Genomic DNA, 10,090 nt, shown 5'->3' on the forward strand with positions numbered 1-10,090 from the left:
CTTGTGCTGTTATTTTGAAACAAAGGACAAAAGAAGACTTGAAAACAATATAGATCCTCCATTTGGAGGCGGTTGTGATTGGGACTGCTCTGGAAATGATGAAAACAAGGGTATTTAAAGAGTTGTCTAAGGGCAAAAGTGTCATTTGAACTTCTAGGGTTTGCATCAAACGGCTGAATGCTGATGCTCCGAACCATCCATGGGCCAAATTAATAGTGGTCATCAGTTAATTTTAGGCATTTATTAGCTGTAAAAACGTATGTAGAGGTTCTAATTAAGGAGCACACAAATCGCGAAATCACCTAGTTTCTCCTCCAAAAATGACTTCTCCGGTCGGGGGAATGCATTAAATATTTATCACCGGTAGGTCAATTCAAAACGACTCGTTTTCTAGATGATTCTCTAGAAGAAGGCGATTTGTTGGGCCAATATTCCATATTGTTTTTAGGATTGTATATGTCGTTTTAGTTTGCTTTTAGTCGGTATAGTACGTACTCGGTACGTTTAGTTTGTACGTTTATTTTGTAAGTTTTGGAGAAATGGGGACCCTATAAAAGGTCACCTACCAATTTCTCCACAACAACTCTTCACTACTTCAAGAAAATAAAGTTTCTCTCTCTCCAAAACATCTCCTCTCATTTTCTTTCTTTTGTAATAACAAACTAAGATCCGAGATCCGAGTGTCGTTGGTGATTTCCGCTAACCAACAACACGGATTGATCCGAGTCAAGTCTTGAGATCCATCTAGAGGACCTACAAGTGGTATCAGAGCTTTCGGCTCGACTTTTTGTGGTTTTTGGGTCAAACTTTTCGGATTTTGATCTTAGTTTTTGTTGGATTTGAGGTTGATTTCATGTTACTCATCTCTTTTGGAGTCTCTTACACCTTAGAAACACACGAGGATCACCAAATCTAAGTTTTTAGTATTTTAAGTTTTTGTGTCTGAGCTCAGATTCGGCTTAAAACTCAGATCTAGGCCGATTTATTGATTTTTAGACTAAAGTCTTTTTGACTTTTTGGAAGTTTGGGTGTTATATTCTTAAAAAAATAAAATATATTCGCATTGGGTACTGTAGCAGTCGCTTCTGAGGTACTGTAGCAAACGCATCGCCGAGGTACTGTAGCAATCGCATCGCCGAGGTACTGTAGCAACTCATGCGAAACACTGTAGCGACTCGGAACTGTAGCAACTCATGCGAAACACTCTAGCGACTGGGCACTGTAGCACCTCGGTACTGTAGCAAAAAAACTTCAAATTTTTTTCTCTTTCAAAAAAAAAAAAAAAAAAATCTAATCGAGAAAAAAAAAATGTCTTTCTAACCTTAGCTTGGAGGAAATCTGGATATGGGAGAAAGCCGAAAGAAAATGTTAAAAGAAGAATTCGATATGTTTACACATATTAAAGGAGAATTGGTTGCCTCTCTCATCAACAGATTTGAGTCGCTCGTCACCAAAATGAAAAGTGTCGGTATCATCAATAGTTTGTCTGAGATCAACATGAAGCTGTTGAATTCATTGCCTTACTCGTGGTGTGTCAATGTGGTTACCATCAAAAGAACCACAAACCTGTATACCATGACACTCTCAGAGTTGACTTCTACCATCAAGTCTTTTGAAATAATGGAAGATAAGCTCCAAATGAACAATCAGTCCAAAGAAAATAAAGTTGGGACAAGTAATAAAGTTTGGACAAGTTCTGCCAGTAAAAGCAGTCACGCATGTCCTATCATTCCTGACACATCACCAATCGATGAGGTAAATCACAATCTGTGCACTCAAGCTTGCGTAAATAAAGTTGCATATTATAAATATCTTCAGGAAGAAATTTTGAAAGAAAACGCAAAACTTCGTCAACTAAATGCTGAATATGTAAAGGCTGACAAGATATATGTTGAAAAGATTCAAACACATCACAATAATGGAGCAAATCTTAGACTTGAAATTTTTCGAGAAAAGCATATTGTCATTTATTATAAAGACATAATTAATGATTTAAAAGAAGAAATTAAGAAATTAAAACTCGAAGTTTCTGATAAGAAAGAAAAAGAAAAACAAGTTGAAAGATTTGAGGCATCATCTGAAAAATTAGATGATCTTATTGGAGCCTAGAGAAGCGCTAAAGTTAAAGCGGGGTTGGGGTACGATTACACTGCCGTACCATCACAATTCAATGATAACTACACCAGTTTGCCCCACTTTAGCTACAATACTTTTCCAGAGGAAGAAATGGAATACGGGGTTGGTAGAATACCAACGCCTATCAAATTTGTTCCTGCTGCCTCTCAAACTGCTGCTCCAGTCCCATCATCTGATAAATCTGACATCAATATGTCTTGTGTAGCAGCTGGTGATGTAAATGGTGGTGAATGTGGGACGGTTAACCTGGGTTGTAAGCTAAAAAGAAAGTTAGAACCACGTTTTGAATCATGTGTGGATCTAACCAAAATTATTAACAATCCAGTTTGTAATAAAGTTTGTGAATCCATGTTGGGAAGTTTAAAGTCAGGGTCAAATTATGTATTTTGTGAAAATTCAAGTGATGATAGTTGTACAAACGTTTGCAATGAAAATGAATGTTCTTCTTCTGACTCAGATTATGAAACCGTTTATGATGAAATTTTTGTTGAAAAACGTGTCAACGAAAGTAGGTCTGTTGAGGTGAACATATCAAGTTGTTCATCATCAAGTTGTGAGACTAAGGATAATTCAAGTAAAAGCAAAGTTTTTGAAAATGAAAATACAAGTACTTCATGTAAATATGTTCCACCAAATAAACGATCATTTTCTCAAACAACCAATCAATTTAGAAATCCTCAACCATACAACTTCTGTGACAACAACTACTATGGTCATTATCAACAAAATTTTGTTGATCCATATTACACAAATGTGTTTTATAATCATGTTCCTTTCCAAGGATCACCTTTCCTACTGCACCAACCACATTATAGTTCAGACGAGTTCTATGGCACTCCTAGGAGAAAGTGCTGTTTTGTGTGTGGTCACTCTTCTCACCTTGCAAGACATTGCAAGCACTGGTTCAAGCAACAACTTGATATTCAAAGGCGGCTTAGTCAGTCCCCAAAAGGAGCTTTTAGTAGCCCTGATTCAAGGACTGATCAAGCTGATAGTGAACCTAGTGAAATGGATGTGAGATCCAAAGTAAATAAATTAAAACACAAAAAGAAACCTTTTTGGAAAACCAAGAAGGATAAAATAAAAAAGGATCCAAAGACTGTAAAGTCTGAGGATTTACCAAAAACAGTTTCAAAAGCAAGAAAAGAGAAGTCTAAAATTACCAAAACCAAGGAACAAGTTTTTGCTTGGATTCCTAAGGACTGCTCTTCATCAAGTGAGGCCCCAATAAGAAATAAATGGTTTTCAGGAAATAAAATCAAGTTTGGTCGATTTACAGTTGACCTTCCCGGGACAAAAGTATCCCGGGAACCCATGTCTATTTGAACGTTTAGTGCATGTAGGGTCAATCAAGGAGGACTATCAATAGTATTAGGTACTTACATAGTGATTGCACCCGGCATATGATGGGAGACGAACTCTTGCTATTTGATGCTAAACCATTTGATGGCGGATTCGAGTCTTTCATAAGCGACATGGGATGACAAACTTCATGGAAGGGAAGCCTTGTTTAAATGGTTCAACAACAACTTTTCGAGCGCTTCTCAAACCAACCTCGTCCAACTGCTTCTCTCAAGTGATGGATCCAGCATCTCGGTTTGAATCTCTTCAACTTTGTCATACAATGTGATAATGCATGCTTAAGATAGTCCATCTGACAACAACTTTGCTGACCTTTTCACTAAAACCATCGATCATGCTCGATTTGAATTTCGGGTCGAATAGATCGGCATGATCAATTTTGATTAAAACAAACTATCTATATTTTTGTATATAAAATTGTAAATATTTTTCAAATATGTCGCAATTTTAGAGGGAGAAAATGAGTTAAGTTTAACTCACCAAAAAGATTTTCAATTCATCTTAAGAAAAGCAAAAACAAATAATTTGATTTACCAAAGAGATTTTATATTACTTTTAAGAAAATCTAAAAGGAATTGTCCCGTTTAGAGTGAGCTCCTGCTTAGAGGGAGTCGGATATTTAAAATTTTTAAAATTTTGAGAAATTGATCCAACCATTGGAAAATGATAAGAAATTATTTCTAACGATTCTAGCACATGAAAAGAGTAGATCAAAAGCCAACAAGATCATTGCTTGATGTGTAGATAGGCTTGACAAATGAGTAAGTGTCATAGTGATATAAACTTAAATATCTGCCTATGTTAGTGGCTACACGTTATGAAGCGGTTGCCGACTCCAACTAAAGTCATATTAATTAAGGCTGAAATGCAATTAAACATGTCAAACCCAAGCCTCTCTTTACCTTATCACAGTTGTCGTATGAAAAATCAGTGTCATTTTTAATTTTTATTGAGTCAAGAAAAGAGTCAAGTAAAGCGTCAAGAAAAACAAGAAAAAGAAAAACAAAAGAGTCAGAAAAGAAAAAGAAAAATCAAGAAAAAGAGTCAGAAAAAGAGTCAGTTCTAGGAATTTAACTTCTGCCTTATTTCTTCATTTATTTTGATTCAAGCCTTGGACTTTCTCTGCACGATAATATGGTATTATCCGACCTGATTGTTATGGCCTGAACTTCTGCTTTATTTTAATCTTTCTAGATCGAGTTAAGTGTACAAAGTTTCAAGTGCACAAAGTCAAAGTGTCAAGTGTGTTAATAAGATTACTGTGATCAACTAAGAAAGGTTTAAATCAAGTTGAGGTGACATGTGAAAGAAAATTAAACCCGAGGTATGATGGAGTCTGTAATTTGTCGGATTAAATAGGGACCACGCAAGCATTATACCTAATTATACCTTAACGTATAATGTTGACATCAAAATACTTGTTAAGTTTAAAGTGGACAAATTATATCTACAATCGACTTTGGGTTCTTGACATAATAATGTCCAAATAGAAGTGTAATCTAGAACGTTAACAGATAATGTGATTCCCTATTGTGATCTTTCTCAGAAAAATAATTTAGTAAACTTTTAAAGTGAATATTTTTTATATATAATATTAATTTCATCTTTACTCCTATCTTATTTTTGTTTTATTTTTTGTTTCAACTTCAAAATATTATGTATATATTTTCGTAATATTAAAATACATGAAAATGCCAAAAAGATTTTAAGTTTTTATTATGTTCGTACATATTTTATTAAACCTTGTTTTATTCAAAATCATGTGTTTTGTTGTAAAGGTCGTTCATGCAATGTTTGTTGGAAACCTGGGACTTAAACAAATAATTTACAAGTTGAGAGATTGAAAATAAAATTTCAGGTTATTCTGCAAACAATTCGAACCAAGAGCTTGTTTTGAAAAGGAAAATTCTTCTTTAGCCCTTGAGAGGGTCTGTGAACGAGTCTTATTTGTTCTAAGTTTTGTGCAGGTGTAGATGGGCAGATGATCAAGATCAGGTCTGCTTGGAGTTGCAGATGCTGAAGCGCTTAAAAGAAGGCGAGAACGTGAAAGTTGGTGGTTTAACCTAAAGATGAACTGATTGTGACTGAAGACAAGGAATGTAACCAGTCGGCTCAAGAAAGTCAACAAAAGAAAATTAGATGTCGAGCCTCCCGCATCTGATGTTTCTAAAATTTGTTGTTGCCGATCCTTCCCAAAAAATAAGATAAGAACTGGAAAATAAAGAACTGTTCAAGATCCAATCTGGTTCAAGATCCTGGATCAAGACAAGTACTAAGTTTCAAGAAATAAAGACAAAGCAAAGAACTTGACGAAGGTTCCTCGACATACTCAATCCTAGAGGGAGATTGTAGGGCCAATATTCTATATTGTTTTTAGGATTGTATATGTCGTTTTAGTTTGCTTTTAGTCGGTGTAGTACGTATTCGGTACGTTTAGTTTGTACGTTTATTTTGTAAGTTTTGGAGAAATGGGGACCCTATAAAAGGTCACCTACCAATTTCTCCACAACCACTCTTCACTACTTCAAGAATATAAAGTTTCTCTCTCTCCAAAATCTCTCATTTCATTTTCTCTCTTTTGTAATAACAAACTAAGATCCGAGATAGTGTTGTTGGTGATTTCTGCTAACCAACAACACGGATTGATCCGAGTCAAGTCTTGAGATCCATCTAGAGGACCTACACGATTCAAATAATCTTTCTAATTACTTCGTTCTCTATTTCTATATGAGAGGGTCCTAAAGAAAAGTGTTTTATTTCCACCGAGCTAAAAAAAGATGTCGATGTCTCTAGTAAACTAAAGACGTTATCATGCTATGAGTATTTAAAGAGATTAGATCGGAATTCGAATACCTAAGGCTTTCTTACTTATCTTAGAAGCGAGTTTCTAAATAATCAGCCCTTTGATTTGAATAAGCGAGGCTTTCCCGATAGAAAGATTTGTCTGTGACAGAGATCCAAATACCATGTATCCAGTTAAGTAAGCCCCGCCGCCAGCTTCCACCCAGACAAAAAAGGTGAGTGCCTACCACAAAAGGTTGCTTTACTAAGTAATATAACGTTACCGCTTTAGTTTGTTTGATTGCTCGTTAGTTCCGTTTTCAAAAAGGGGCGGAGCTTGAAGAAGCGAGCCTAGCGTAGCAGTTCAACCTTTTACGTTTTAAGGCCCCTTTTCTTTTTTATTCTATTAGTAAAGCGCTAGCGCCCATATAGCTAGAGTCAGGATATTCTGCTATCAATGAAAGAGATTTATATTTATGGTGTGAAATGAAAAGGTAAAAGTTATAAATGAGACAGTATGCTGATTAATAAATGTGTCTACCATGTTGTTAATGGAACAACAACTTAAAAATTGTTAAGATGCATAACACCTTTTTGGGTACAAATCCAAAGACCCGCTACCGTATAGACTAGCAACTTTAACAATACGACTATGTACAAAAGACTCTCTAACCTATATTTATAGTCTTATCAGACGATATAAGTTAGCGTATCAAGTATATAAGATTTATAGTAACAATGTAACCCCAAAGATACACGTTGCTTTACATATATAGCTAGATTATTAAAGATACTATGTATAAACAAATATACGATACAGAGATTTACGGGAGAGTTGAGAGTGTAGTGTAACTATATCATATAATACATAAACTTTGGAAATTGATAGGCACTAAACACCTTAAAGGGTACGAGGTGCGTGATGATAGTTAATCGGCATGGAATGAACTTATAACCCAACTGAAGAGGTAGGTCCCAGCAGAGCCCAGTTGGACCCGCAAGACTCACCTCAAAGAGGGACGTCTGCGCAGTTGAACTCGCAAGACTCACCTTCAACAGGGACGTCTGCGCAAAGGCTAAACTCGCAAGACTCACCTTGAAGAGAGACGTCTGCGCAGAAACCAACTGGATCCGCAGGACCCACCATGCTCAGAGACGTGACTTCCTTACGCGCAGTACGCAAGCTGTTCCCGCAGGAAAAGCCTCCCAATGGTCGACGTACTCCGCCTGTTCCCGCAGCAACGGATACTAGCCATCAGGGAAGGCTACCCGCGCAGCAAGGCTACACGCACAAGGCACTTAACTCTTAAATAATTCAGTAGTCACCTGAAGAAGGTGTGAGCAAGCCGGGAACACTCCTGCACAAAGCCGGGAACACTCCCGCACAAATGAGCCAGTCCGTACGATACTGGAGGATCTTTTGTACTGTACCTGACGAGGTATGGACAAAAGATCTGACCAAAGATACGACAGCTCACTGACAACAGTATGACGAGCAGCACGCTCTTGTACTGTATGTCACTATCAGCCGCTGCCTACTCACCAACCTGTCGGAGGAAGTGCATAGCCTGCAGTTGGTAGAACAGGAATAGTACACAGCCGGCCTGGTCACTATCAGCCGCTGCCTACCCACCAACCACCAGCATGGCACGTGCGTAGCCCACAGTTGGCAGAACAGGAATACTATTCAGCCGGCTGTACCTGCTTGGAAACCTACCTTCGGCTATAAATACCCCAACACCTTGGAACGGTATTATCATCTCATCTCATACCATCATATCTGCTCTAGTCATTTCTCTTAATATACACATATTCAAGAGCAATCTAGTCTGATTCTCACGCCGGAGGGTGGTCACAATGAGGTACCCCCCCTTCTCAGTGACGAGCTCACGGTATCTGTTTTGCAGGTCATCTGAAGAACCATCTTTGCCGGATCTAACCCCTCGTGGGAAACATCTATTTAACCCCCAGATTATCCGTAATCTGCCCGGGGTCAATTAGTGTTTCTTCATTGGTGCCATCCGTGCATTAAAGCTAGAACTAATTCTCTCAGTTTTTTCAAAACCTCCGAAAAGATGGTTAACGTTACTCCGGTCCCCAGGCCAGGGAGTAACCAAGAAACCCCGGTAACCACAACCCCAGCTACTGGGGGGAACACCGGCGAATACACACATTTTACGAACACTACCCCGGTTACCCAAGCCGGGGCAAGTGCAGTAAATTTTACGAACACTACCCCGGTTACCCGAGCCGGGGCAAGTGCAGTATACAATCCTCCCTTGGGATTCATTGATACCCAGGTGGAAAGACAACAGACGAGGCACCCCCGCCAAACACTTGAACAAGTTAAAGCGTGGGCGGAAAAACGTCAAAGGGAATTCCAAGCTGAGTTGGATGAACGCTTACGTTCACTCCAGCAGGCTGACGAATTCGGAAGCACTCAACAGCTCAACATGAGCAATGAGTGCGAGTACTTGGACGATGATTCGGAGGAATCCGACACCGACGTAAGCCCTCACCATAGGGCGAAAGGGAAGCGTAAGGACACGGACTTCCAACCGAGAAGGAATTTGGGAGAAACTTTCAAACCAAAAAACGCGGGTAGAAACCCACGTGACTTCTCCAAAGCTTTTAGACCAACTGTTGCAAATGCGGGAACGTCCAAGTTTGCAAGGGACATTGCGGAAGCAATCGCCCCGAAGAGTGCCAAGCAGATGCCCAACATCGGCACTTATGATGGTATATCCGACCCAGACGATCATTTGAACAGATTCATAGCGGGGGCAACCGTCAGCAATTGGACGGAACCCACGTGGTGTTATATGTTCCAGATGACGCTAGTTGGAGCGGCTAGAGCGTGGTTTGACCGTCTACCGGTCCACCACATCTATGATTGGGCAGACTTCCAACAGAAGTTTAGCCAACACTTCAGCCAACAAAGAAAGTATACCGAAGAGCAATGGACAATCCTCAATTGCATTCGAGAGGAAGATGAATCTTTGCTAGACTTCATCACTCGCTTCAACTCAAAGAAGCCAAGTCTGGGTAGTATTAGCGAAGATCTTGTTCGCGCTGCTTTCATCCAGGGCACAAAAGACCCAGAGCTCATCCGCACCTTAACGGGTAAAGATGGCATGCCATCCACAAGGGATGCCATCATGACAGCAGCTAAACGCTTCGCGGAAACGGAAAATCAACTGGGTAGAGATCTTCCCCAGAGCACAAACCTCTACACCCAGAAAACAAGAGAAAACAATGTCCTTACCGCCCGACTAAACAAAAAGAGGAAGCTAGGCATTTGGCAGTCAAGGGTAAACTTTGACACCTCATCCGGTTCGCACCCTCGGTTAGGCGGAAAGGATAACATGCCGTCGTCAAACCGGAACTCCAGATGGACGCCACTCACCAAAAGCGTCACCGAGATATTCGACACCGAGAGACTCTCATGGCCAAAGGCTCCAATAATCCGAGAGCGTCACAACGCTGATCAGAGCAAATTCTGTGACTTCCACAGGACAAGAGGCCACAACACCGAGGAATGCGTAGACTTGAAGGACATCGTCGAAGCATTTGTCAGAGATGGGACGCTCACGCACCTCGTGGCGTAATGAACGCTGAGCAGGCTAATGCGTGTAGAACCCCAGTTGGGGAAAACACGAATAAAACTGCAGCTTCAATGTCGGAGACTACACACTGCGTAAACAACGAGATTCCGAACCAAGTGCATATCGGCTCGAAAGGCTCGATGACACTCCCAAGAACATGGAAGGGAGCTCAATTACACAGTCTGCATGTAGATCAATTCCAAACT

The sequence above is a fragment of the Bidens hawaiensis genome, unplaced genomic scaffold (assembly GCF_021521415.1).
Source record: "Bidens hawaiensis isolate Kalapana, Puna unplaced genomic scaffold, B.hawaiensis_p1.1 tig00014404_1, whole genome shotgun sequence".
Taxonomy (NCBI): Eukaryota; Viridiplantae; Streptophyta; class Magnoliopsida; order Asterales; family Asteraceae; genus Bidens; species Bidens hawaiensis.